We start from the raw sequence: 12,805 nt of genomic DNA, 5'->3' as shown, positions 1-12,805 counted from the left end.
GCTATAATCAAGTCAGGGAGTGCAGCCAACTCTTCATTTAAAGTAAGGTTCTTTAGTATCATGTCTACTTTCTATTAAACTCCATAATTGCTCCCCCATAGTATTATTTGTGAAGGAGCTCAAATGCTCGTTAATATTTATGCCAAAGAAAGGGAAGATAGGATCATCACTGAGAAAGGTAAAATAATAATTCCAACATACGTAATTCTCTGATGCAAAGCCTCTGTTCTTACCTATGGCCATGATGTTGATAGACCTTAGGTCAAAATGGAATGATTTCATATTCTATCTCAGAATATAGTATTATATCACAATAAATCTATCACATGCAATCTTAAATTTAATGTACAAAGCATATAAAAAATCCACAAATTTTGTAATTGTCATGACCAGAGATGAATCTAATATTTTAGGTGCAAGCCTCATTTGCTATACACCTGTTGTAAAGGTTTCATACATAAACACAGATGGATATGTATGTATATATGTGTATGTTTCTATGACTATCTCTATATCTTACTTGGAAAGTTCATCACCTTGGTAATAGCTGGGCATGTTTTATCCCGACTCTAGTTTATGTTAATTATGAAAACTCTAGTTTTCCCCCCAGATATCTATCTGCATTTGAACATTTTAAACATCCTTTAAATTGTTTTGTTCAGAAACATGTTATTATATGAAAGAATCCAGCAGAAGACTACTTATAGTTTCTCCAAAAAATTTGTAAAATATTAAAAAGATACCTTCCTTCCTTCCTACCTACCTTCCTTCCCTTCCTTCCTTCTCTTGTTTCTTCCTTTCCTCCTTCCTTCCCAATGTCAATGCTTGGTTAGGATTTGAAAATAAACTGTGCTTTCACTGTTTTTAAAAAAGAATGCAAATGGAAATTCAAAAGGTATTACATAAAAGCATATCCAAATAAAACCCTGTATGAGACACATGAACATCAAAACTAATGCTCTAAATTGTAAAATCAGGCACAATGCCATGTTGATATGTGTTGTCATATAGGCAACTGACTGAAGTTTATCCTCTTGAGGTTTTTCCTTCCTGAATTATTACATGTCTAGATTCAGAAAGGAAAGAGATGTTGTGTCTTTCATTTATAAGTTGTACCTATAGGTGATATATTATAGATGACCTTATTACCTTTTTTTCCAGATGCTAGCCAGAGGACATGGGCAGGTTCTTTTTCTGGTTGTAACCTGAGAGGATTGGTTAGTTCTGGTGCTTGGTTCAAAAGCTCACTGTGGGTTCAAAGAGAAGCTTTTCGTTTTCAACATAATAGAAATCCAGGAATCTCTTGTTATTTCGGGGAAGGAAATGGGGAAAAAACCATCAGGAGCAGGTCTTAGTTCGGTATGGGTCCCTGGATGCCTCTCTGTTCCCTGTTTCCTCTTAGCATTTCCTTTTCCATTATGAATTTGAAACATGGTGGGTTATGTCTGGTCTTGCAAGAGTTTCTTAAGTCTGGCAGGAATTGGTGCCTGGAGGTTAACAGCCAGAAGTATCCCAGCCATGACTTTGGAGTCCTAGTAAACTGCTACAAATATTCAGTGACCTAGGACCTAGATTTGAGTGAGAATAGGATGCATACCATATCCATCTATGAATGCATTGCTTTGCATCTGTTCAGCTTTGCTTTCCTATGAGTAAAACAATGACCATTGCTAATTTATATGCTTTCTGAAAATATTGCTGTGTTGAGCATAAAATGTGATTTCTTTGTGTCATAACACTGCTGCCAAACAGATGCATAGTTTGCATATATCCGTGTAACATTTAAACCAAAAATTACAGTGAATTAGTTGTATTTTAGATAAGATTTAAATCAACGAAACTGGAGCAGTGGGATGGGTATTTGGAACGCAAAAAGACTTTCTCTTGTTGTTGTCTATATGGTTTGCTGTTTAATTTATACTTGAGCATCTACTGTGTAGTCCCTGACATTTATTCTCTCATTCAGAAACAATTACTAGATACCTACTATGGTCTAGACACCATGTTTGATGTTTGGGTTATAATGATGAATTTACAGTCAGAGAAATGTGGCAATACCAAGGGGATTCCAGGAAAAAAATAAAAACAAACCAAAACAAGATTAGGAAATTGACTTTTCACCGCACTAATAAATATTAAAACACTTGAAATTATTTGACAAATAGGGAAAGTTAAGGATTGGCTCCATAAATTCCTGCAAGTGTGGCAAGTATGTTTAAAGAGGGTATTTCATGTTTACAGAGAATGGCAGGAGGCTCAGGAGTCAGGTCGGTTGCAAATAAGAATTGGGTTTTGCGTAACAAATGTTTTGCCTTTAAAGCTAGCACAGAGTTTTTAAGGGAGAAGGTGAATTCTCCCTCCTTCATGGAGGAACTGAATGTTGAGCTACCTTCCTACTCTGTCTTCCATGATTTGGGTTTATCTGCAGTAGGTAGAGAGGATGGACCAGATGCCCCCCCCCCTTTGGTCCTTTCCAGCTTTTATGATTCTTTGATACACATGTTGGAGAACAGCTTCTGACAAAAAGTAACTTGCCATTGCCTGGTTCTTTAGGACCATTCTTTTCTACTTGGTCCAGAGTGAGGTGAGGCTTAGTCAGACAGGAAGGAGTTAAAAGTGACAGTAAATTTTATAAAGGGCACACACCAGTGCGCTGCAAGTGGGGACCTGACTCATCACACTACTCTCTCATTGAGTTATTCAAAGATTAAGCATGTTCTCAGAGGTAGTTCCTTTTTAGGGTGGCATTGCCCTCTGTGATGCCATAATTAAGGTTCTGTCACTGTTTCTCTTATAAACTCCTATTTTCTGAATTTGTAAGTTAAGGCTAAAAACTCCCTCTAGGCTGAAGCTTGGAAAGTGCAATCTGATCTTTGTACCTGTTGGGTTTTCGTTTTTGCTTTTGTTTTTGTTTTGGCTTCTGAAGGGGAAGAATAAGTCCAGCTGAGCTCAAAGAGGACCTGATGTGGAAAAAATTAGACTGAGGATTTCCCTTTCAGTTTCAACTCAGTTTTGCTTAGTGAACTTCCAGCTTACAGACTTTGAGCCTTAAAATCTCAGACATATGCCTTAGAGGACTATTTTGAAATAAACGAGGTCTCGGAGGTTATGTCTCCTCTTGACCATAATGTTTCACCAAGGATGCTCTAAAGAAAGGCTATGGCTTAAATAACTGGAAGTCCTTCCCTGGAATTAGTGTGTCTTTGCAATTAATTTCTTAGCCATTGTTGAGCTCTCCTGCTCATATAGCTTTATACCACACCTCGAGAAGTCTGGTCCAAAGTGCATCTATTGATGATGGTAAACAAACAGACCTGAAAGGTAATAAAAAGTAGCAAAAGAGAATCAATTTATACATATCTCATTTGGTTTGGATGGTAGGAAACTGGGAACACTGACTTCACTGAACACTGCATTCAAAAAGCCAAGAACAAGTGAAGTAGAAATAATGGCCTTAGTCCTCGTGATCATTGGGTCCAGGAAACAAAATAGGAATCAATTGAATTTCACTTGGTTTAAAGTAAATGATTTGATGTGTCTCTCAAAAAAAAAAAAAAATCATTCCCCCGCCGCCCCACCCCAGGCACTCAGAGAGTCTACATATAAGGAAAGAGAGTAAAATTCACAAGGGTGTGAAAACCTGAAAGGTAAACCTTCATTAATTCTTGCCTCTCGCATTTGTGTCTAGATGTGTCTGACCTCCTCCAGACCTAAAAATCCTCCACCAATATCAGCATTCTTATATCTTCCCCTTTTTCCCCCAGGTAGATATCTTCACCATTTAAAATGAATCCCCTTGCTTCTGATGCATTTGATTCTTTATTTTTTCACATACAACATAATATTCTTTGAAAGTAGATCTGATTTAAAAAAGCCAATACTTTTTTTTCTTTTTTTAATGCTAGAAGGGAGATGTTTTATGCTTCTTTGCTGTTCTCTTCTTTTCACTCCACATGAACAGGCTTACTGGGTTTATTTTTTATTCTCAGACCAACCCAATTTTATGTTAAGCTGGACAAATTTATTCAACTCCAGTTCAAGCACTGATTTAAAAAATAAATAAATAAAGCAAGGTCAGTCTAGCTTTGTTTTTTTTTTTATATTTTCTTTTATAATAAATTCTCCCTCAAATGATGCCTATGTGTATATTTTGACATAATCATGGGTACAAATGTGCAATGCCTGAAATCTAAAATGACATTGGAATATCTTTTCTTGCATTAGCCTTATTTTAGCATTCCTACAACAGGGGCTGGTTTGGAGAAATGCAGAGGCTTTCAGTTTATATGTACACCTCTGATTATTATTCCAGTACCTCGAGCTACAGATCCAATCTCGTATCATGATAGATGTGTCTCTCAGAGTTCAAAAGAAGTGTTGACAAAGAGAAGGGCTTTAAATAAGGCAACCAGGAGAGCCCAAGATGTAAAATTCAAAATCGAATGCCATCATGTTAAATGATGATCTAGTTTTCCTTTTGATTTCTGCAGCAACACCTGCAGTTTATTTGGGGTCTTCACATGTGGTGTCATGTAGGAAAACAGTGCTAGGAATCCGGAACCCCAGTGATGGTTACGGTCATGTTCTATCTTGCATTCTCTTCTAGTCAGTGACTTCGAGAAAGTCCAGTCCTGAGAGGACAGAGGGCTCATCACTTGAGGGGAAACCTATAAAGCAGCATGGGCTAAAGAGGAAGAAGAATTAGGCAAATGTGGAAGGAAAGGAAGAAAATGGGCCCATTGTTCTCATTTTATTTTAGGTATTTTGCCCTTTGAGGCACAGCCAGCAAGTCGCAGAGCAGAGATTTGGGTGCTGGTGTTGGTCTAGTTGGTTTGTAGAAAGTTCTCACAAGTGTAATGTCATCAAAGTAACTGCAGACACTGTCAATTGCTGAAGATTTTTCCACATTTAAACTTAAGAAGCAAAAACTAGTCACCTGGTTTCCTTGCACATATGACGTGTTTATAATAGAAATGTTTGGGATGTGACAGAAGTTAGTGGACTATTTTAGTCTCCTCCTTGGTTAAAAAAGGCAAAAAGAAAAGAATGAAAAGGAGAAGGTAGGTGAGGAAGGATCCATTCCTTTGAGATATGATACTGTGCTTTTGAGGGTCCAAGTTTGAAAGGAGAATACTCTTCATTAAGGTAATGTGTAATTGATTATTACCAGTGCTGTGCAAATTAAGAGATACTGACAGGTGTGGGTGTGGCCCAAGAGTCCCGTGGGATCCTACTGGGTCAAAGAACCACGGGTAGGGAAAAGTTGCCACACAGTAAGATGGAAAGAGGGAACCAAAGACCAATTTTGGTTTTGTTCTTGGATTTGCCTGAGGCTGGACTTGAGCACAGTTCTGGGAAATACTGCAAACAGTCCTTAAATTAAATACTCCTCGTTTCATACTCAGTCAATGAACTACTGATGGATCCAGAGCCTAGAGGTTAGAGCTCGGCTGTCATCTATGGACCATCCACATCTTCGCACCTGTTTTACTAAATGAGAGCATTTAATGGTGTCTAACACCTCTTTACCTTATAAAATGCATTGTACCAGAGGATAAGCCTATCTGTCCACTTCTAAGAACTCCAAGGTAAATCAGGTAATACCAGGTTTATATCTTCTTGCTATCAACATGCACAAACTGATAATGATTTTTATAACCCTAATTTGTGGGGTTTTTGTTTGTTTTGTTTTTTTTTTGGTCAGAATCCTGAATCAAGTTAAAACCATTTGCAAAACCTATTGTCACCTATTGGTTCCTTGGCATGGGTCACTAATTTTCTTCAGTAGTTTTCTTCAAAATGTGACAGTTAATGGTGTTTAGGGAGAAATCTGGCTAAAGAGAGCTTAAGGGGACTCTTTCCCTTGAAAATAAATATTTCCATTTATAATGTGCCTGAATTAAGTCTCAGGGGCAAAACCCCAGGATAGAAACCACAAGGCTTTTGTAGAATGTTTTTTCCCCTTATAGCTTTTGTTGTCATATACTGAAAAACTAAATTATAATCTCACATTTTCTTCCTCCCTCATTCTTCTTGCCTCTAACTTGTAGAGTTCTCAACTTGAGAACTTATTTTCCCCTTTCAAAATGTTCATTAAAACACAAATGACTTTCTCCCTTTTGATGTTGCCAGAGAAGCTGAAGCACTATGTAATTAAGCTTCTGTTTTAAAGTATTTCTCTCAACAAACACAGGCTTCCAGGACTAAGACTGCATAATAGATGTTATTAACTGTACGTATAAATAGGAAATGTGTCTTGCAAAGCATTATATTTGCTGAATGAGTTTGCCTTATTCCAAAGTCATCTCTTTACTAATGACTCATGAGTTTCCTTTCCATTATTTAAAAATAATGTAATCATAGGCTATTCTGTAATAATTTGACATATCTTGTATTCATATCTGAACCTATTAATTAGAGACAACATAGGTATTTATATGTGCCTTTATTATTCAAGGTAATCCCTTTAATCCTATTTAAATGGCCAGATAAAAATTAATCCCTTCAAACATCTTTATAAACAAACATTTAAATTCATCTGTTTTCATCTTTGTTCCCAGCACCTACCCTGAAAGCTTTCATGATTGAGGTTGATAGAAGCAGTAAACAAGCAATCTGGGAAGAGTAATATGCAAATTATTTTTCTTTGAAAATAAATAATACCCATTTACAAAAGAGTTCTCCCAGTCTACAGGGGTCTAAAATCACAGAGAATTATTTTAAAGAGTTTAGTAATGTCCTTAGAAATTAATGATGCAATCATTCTTAGGGCACAGGGTAGTTGTCGGGGTCCTTGACTCCTATTATGAAACTGTCTGTCTCATAAAATAAGCAGATGTCTATTTGAAGACTTTTTGGCCCAAGAGAATCAGGGCAGTACAAGGCTTTGAGGTTTCTCAGAGGGTTCTTTGGACCAGGCATTAACTAATGTAAAAATAACAGAGGGAAGCCATGTTGAAGGCAATTTTGGATACTTTTTCCGACACTGTGATCCACACACATGCTAGGTCACTGGAAACAGGAGAGGAAGCAATTGTTTTTCCCTGCTGTGAGCAATGGATTTGAACATGGCTCACACTGTTCTCATGCTGAGTTTTCTTTCCCTTTCCGTTCCCCATAACACAAGTGTAAACTGAGCTCATGCAAGTCCTTTGGGCACTAGAAATAACACAGCCTGTCCACAGATGAACTGATTATCTTATTTCATTCTTTTTCCTCTAGCATTATGCAGAAGCAATCAATTAAGTAATGATAACTTCTTTAAACCAGAGAGAACTGAAACATAACTGGTATTTATTTATTTTTTGAATATTTTTGTTATATAGAAAATTTGAGGAATATAGTAAAGTCAAAAAGAATAAAATAAAAATCATCAGTGATCCTAGAACTAAGAGATAACCATGTTTGTTACTCGTTTTATTTCCTCCCAGGCTTTAATATGGTTGCATAATTGGGATCATGCTATAGCAATGACATTCTGCCTTTTTGCATGTTATTAATAATTAGCTACATGACATCTCATCTCAAACATTTCTTCTTTTCACAGCCCGTGAATTGCCTCTCCCCACCCCAACATCTTTCTTTTGTTTTTCACTGAAGGTGGTATTTAAAATAATGGCTTGGTCCATTTTGGGGAGTTTTACTATTTTCTTAGATATCTCCCGTGTATACATGAAGTATACATGTTAATAAGCTTCTGTTTGTTTTTCTTTTGCTAATCTGTCTTTTATTCCAGGGGGTCTCAGCCAAAAATGGGGGGGTCGAGGGAAAATTATTTGTCCTTCCCTGCACAACACCTACCTGCCGGCAAAATGTCAGAGTAGAAGGACAAATTTAGGGGTTCCCCATACTGGTTTCTCTTGACCAAGAGGGAATGGAGTTTTGGGGAAATGTTTATAATCTCACAGAATTCATTCTCCTCCTCTACAAAGAGGTAATGAGGAGCTAAAAAATAAGTAATACAAAGATCTCTGAAAGAAAAGGATAATGTAGGGAGAGCTGTATTAAGAGGTCTCAGGAGGTTTAGTATATGGGCTTAGTATATGGGCCAAAATATATAAGTACTTAACATTGCTCATTTAAAAATTCTTGAAATAGCAAGTTTTTGGCTTCAGGCCTCTGAACGGAACTGGAGAAAGGATTTAAAACTCCAGGATATTCTCTTAGGAATGGGTGGGAGAGAATATCGCCCATGGAGATAAAGGACATTTCACAAATTTGGAGAAGTTAAAGCAAAGCCACAGTTCAATACCAAGTACACAGATAATCCCAGCGACATTCTCATATTCCAGTTATCTTATTCTTGCGTTACCATGAAATATTGGATTGGAGTTGGGAGTTACCTTGAGAAACCACATCTGAACCTGATAGAAAGGTCTGTGTGTCATCAAGGGATCCAAGACTTTATCTGGAAGCCATGCCTTTCTAGTGGAAGACTGTGGCAGAGACTGTTAGCTGCTCACCAAAACCCATTTCCTCTTCTTCCTATGACACAAATGGACCAGGTTTTCCAGTCTTCCCCAGTGTGGTGTGGCCATGTGACTGAGTTTTAGTCCACAGAATGTGCGTGGGAGGGATGTGAGCCACTTCTAAGCCTGCATACCCCAAATCATCTGACATTATCTTCTGAGCCCAGGTATCCTTGAAAGCCTGTTGCTGAAGATGGAGGGACCTCTGACAATCTGAGTCCCTGACTTGCTGTTTGGCTCAGACTTCTTCCACCATACCTCTCCAAACTGGAACCACCTTCAACCTTCCTGTGAGCAACAAATAAACTTCTGTTGTGTTTGGGCCATTATTCATTTTTGGATCTATTTGTTATAGCAGTTACCCACTCTACATAACTTAGGGAAGGTCTTGACAAATGGCAGAGAAGATGACCAGGCATCTCTAGGCTTCTTCACGTCTTAATTGCTCACAATCTCAGGTGAGGAGAGAGATCTGCTCTCTTTCAGTATTCTTAAATACCATGCAGGAAAGTTGCTGCCTTTTTAGGGTTTTATGTTCATTCCTAAAACGTGGATGGCCAACTCCCCTGCCCTCCAAAACCACATGGTATTGGTTGTCTATTAGAAAAAACAAATGTATTTCCTGAAGGAGGGAAAAGGATGCTAAGTAAGCAGAAATAATTTTGAACAGTATAATCTGAATGTACCAATATAGATTATTCTCTAGCCTATGTAGTATGATCACATTAGTGTAAACATTTTTTAAATGTGTGTGTGTGTGTGTGTCTGGGGCAGAAAATAAACTTAATTTTCCATCTATTGTCTGAAAATTTAAAACTATATACATTTATTACTTTATTTTTAAATATCAACAGTTATATTTTATGAGATGACATTGTGGGTCAATTTTTTCCTACTTTATAATTTTAAGAAAATTAATTTTAAAAACTCTGAAACAAGTGATATAGGACAATTTTCCTTACCTAACATAGTGAATGTGGCTTGTTTTGTCCTACTTCCAGTAAGAGGCTCAGATTATTTTGGAAATTATTGCTAATTATTAAATCACAATTTCTGCCATTATATATAAAATCCTTCAAAATTATTTATTTTACATTTAATTTTGTTTAATATATTTATAAATTTAATTCTAATTTAGTGAAATTAAAAATTAACTTAGTCCTTTATACTCTGACCTGTGTTTGTCCTTTGATTCACACTGTGTGATCATCAGGAACGTGTTTTTTGGGAATACAGTAATATATTTTCCGAGCCCTCTATTTGAGAATATTTTTTCATTGCCTTTATATGTGAAAAAAATAACTTGGCAGAGCATGGAATTCTTGGATCTCATCCTTTCCTACTCAAATCTCTCAAGATTTGTCCAACGTCTTCTGGAATTCAATAATGAAAAGAAAGCTAAGGCCGGGCTAATTTTTATTTCTTTGTAATTTTTTTCTTGCCTGATTGCTGAGAGGATTTTGTATTTACCATTGAAATTCACAATTGCTGCCAAGATATTTCTAGGTATCGGCTATTTTTCATATACAGTATTGCATCAATTATAAGATGCATTTTCCCATTTTAATGTATCTGAAATTAGGATGCACATTACGATCAATGGTTAGAAAGTCATTTTATGTCATAGTTTAATTGGCAGCATTTTTCATACTGAACCTGAAAATAATGGTATATTTTAGAATTGGTAGAATCTCAGATTTGATGAAATAATAAGCTAGAGTTGCTACCAATATATTCTGTTTGAATGTGTCCTTTCCCTGCCACTGCCTTGACTAATGAACATCATGTAATAACCACTGAGTGCATCTCTGTTACTGCCCTTTATCACATTCATCTCTTTAACCTACTTCTCTGGCCTTTCCTGTGCCATATGTGAATGTTAATTTTACCATTGTATCCTTTACTTCCCTGAATACATTTTTATGTAACATAACTATTTTATTGAGATATTTCTAAAATTAGTGTTTTAATAAATTTTAATATTTTTAAAAAAGTAAAATGATACTGGCACATGGTAAAATTTCCATATAGTACTCAGGGTATATTATATTAGCATAATATAATCTTGACATACATAAATATGACACATTCTTTTTGACTATTGTATACTCCTAATTTATTTATAATACTTTATTTAGCCATTTCCTCGAAATGGACATTGAATTGTGTCTAGCATTTTGTTATTATAGACAATGCTACAATAAACATCCTTGTACATAGGTTTTTTCATTTCCATAGGGGATAACTACAAAATGATTTCTAGAAGTGAATTCATGGGTCAAAAAATAGTGTGTATTTTAAATTTACATAGATGGTGCCAATTGCCCTCCAATGAGTTTATGACAATTTTTGTTTCTGGCAATGGTCTTTGAACAAGCCTTTTATCCCTGTTACTTGCCAGCATTATATATTACCGAACTTGTTGTTTTTTCCCAAATTGAATTTGGGAAACACTATCTAAGGAGTTTTAAGACCCATTTCCTTAATTCTAAGGGGGAGAGTTTGAGCAATTCTCAAGAATTTCTAATCCATTGTTATTTGTTCATATTCATTATGTTCACATTTTTTTCTTCTTATTTTTACAGAGATATGTTGTTCTATAACTGTTACAGTTCCTTTTCTGCTTATGTAACTTGAATCCATCTAAAACATATTTTAGTATAAAGAGCTAGATAGAGATTTAGCTTTGTTTTTTAATAACATAAAATGGGCATTCTAACATCATTTAATTAAATAATCACTCTTTCCCCACTGTCCTGATTTAAAATGTCATATTAATTATAATCTAATATTGAATAATGCATTTTTCCTACTTCTAAACTCTCTGTTCTCCTCAATTGATATGCTGTATATTTCTGGATAAACATCAGTTCTAATTTCTATAGCTTTAGAATATGTTTTATTATTTTGTATGAATGTTCTACTTAGATTCTCCACCCCTCCAAGCCCCACAGTTTTCATGACTGCTATCAGGCACCTCTTTTCCCTCCAATAATCACATTGATATTTACATTGAAATTACACTTGATTTATAGGTTCATTTATGGAGAATTTCATCCATACAGTATTAATTCATATATTTAAAACCAAGTTTTATCTTCTGGTTTCTCACCTCTTTTAGGTCCTTTAACAGTTTAAAATAGTTTTTTCCAAACAAGTCAGTATTTCTTGTTTTATTTATCTCTAGTCACTTTGGGTTTTTTTTGTTACTTGTTAAAATGTGTTATTTCCTATCCTTCTATTTTCTAACTCAATTGTGTATGGGAAAGCTATTGATCTTTGTATTCACCTTGCTGAATTATTATTATGCTTTACTTTTTTTTTATTTGATTCTTTTGGAGATTCTATGTATGTAATCATATTATTGGCATATAAGAATAATTTTGCCCCCTCTATTCCAATATGTATAGCTCATGTATTTCCTTTTGTTCTGATTGGCCAGGATTTGTTCCAATTGGTTAGTATATGACTCACACGGTTTTTAAAGATATTTTGCATGTCACTCCTGTTGTACGACAGTTTCCTTTTCCTCATCAGAATAGAAGGTATATGTGGTTCACAGTGAAACCTTATCATTTTAATGCACTTCATGTCATGATTTAGTATATATTTCTTTTGTTTTCATTAGCTGCCTCCAAGTTGATTGCTCCTTGACTTTGACATTCTCTCCATCTGCTTCTTTCAAAAATGGCTCATCTGAAGGCTTTCCCCTAGGGTTTGCTTCACCCTGTACTTTACATTTTAGTAAAATTTTAATATTTTAAAAAATAAAACAATATTTGCATTTGGTAAAATTCTCATATAGTACCAAGGGTGTATGTTAGCATGATGTAACCTTGACATACACAAATCTGCTACATTCTTTTTAACTATTGTGTATTTATAATACTTCATTTAGCTACTCCTTTATAAAAATGTGTGGAAAAGCATTGTTTAGACCAACTCGTGTGTTATTTTTATTTTTTAAAAATATTTTATTTATTTATTTGAGAGACACAGAGATAGCAAGAGAGCACCAGTGGGGAGGAGAGGGAGAAGCAGACTCCCCACTGAGCAGGGAGGCTCACACAGGCCTTGATCCCAGGACCCTGAGATCATGACCTGAGCCAAAGGCAGATGCTTAACTGACTGAGCCACCCAGGGGCCCCTAGACCAACTTGTGTATTGCCCACACCATCAGATGTGACTGTTCTCACTCTGACACAGCTGCTTAGGGCTTTTGCTAATTTGACATCTAGAAGCTTTAAGAAACACTGCATCCTCTAGGAGAACTATAGAACTTTGCACATGATCTCAGGGCTCTTCTCTGATTTCATCTTAAATTCATTGTATTTGCA

The sequence above is a fragment of the Leptonychotes weddellii genome, chromosome 9 (assembly GCF_054177405.1).
Source record: "Leptonychotes weddellii isolate Sample4059 chromosome 9, ASM5417740v2, whole genome shotgun sequence".
NCBI classification, from domain to species: Eukaryota; Metazoa; Chordata; class Mammalia; order Carnivora; family Phocidae; genus Leptonychotes; species Leptonychotes weddellii.
This window is presented reverse-complemented; position numbering follows the sequence as displayed.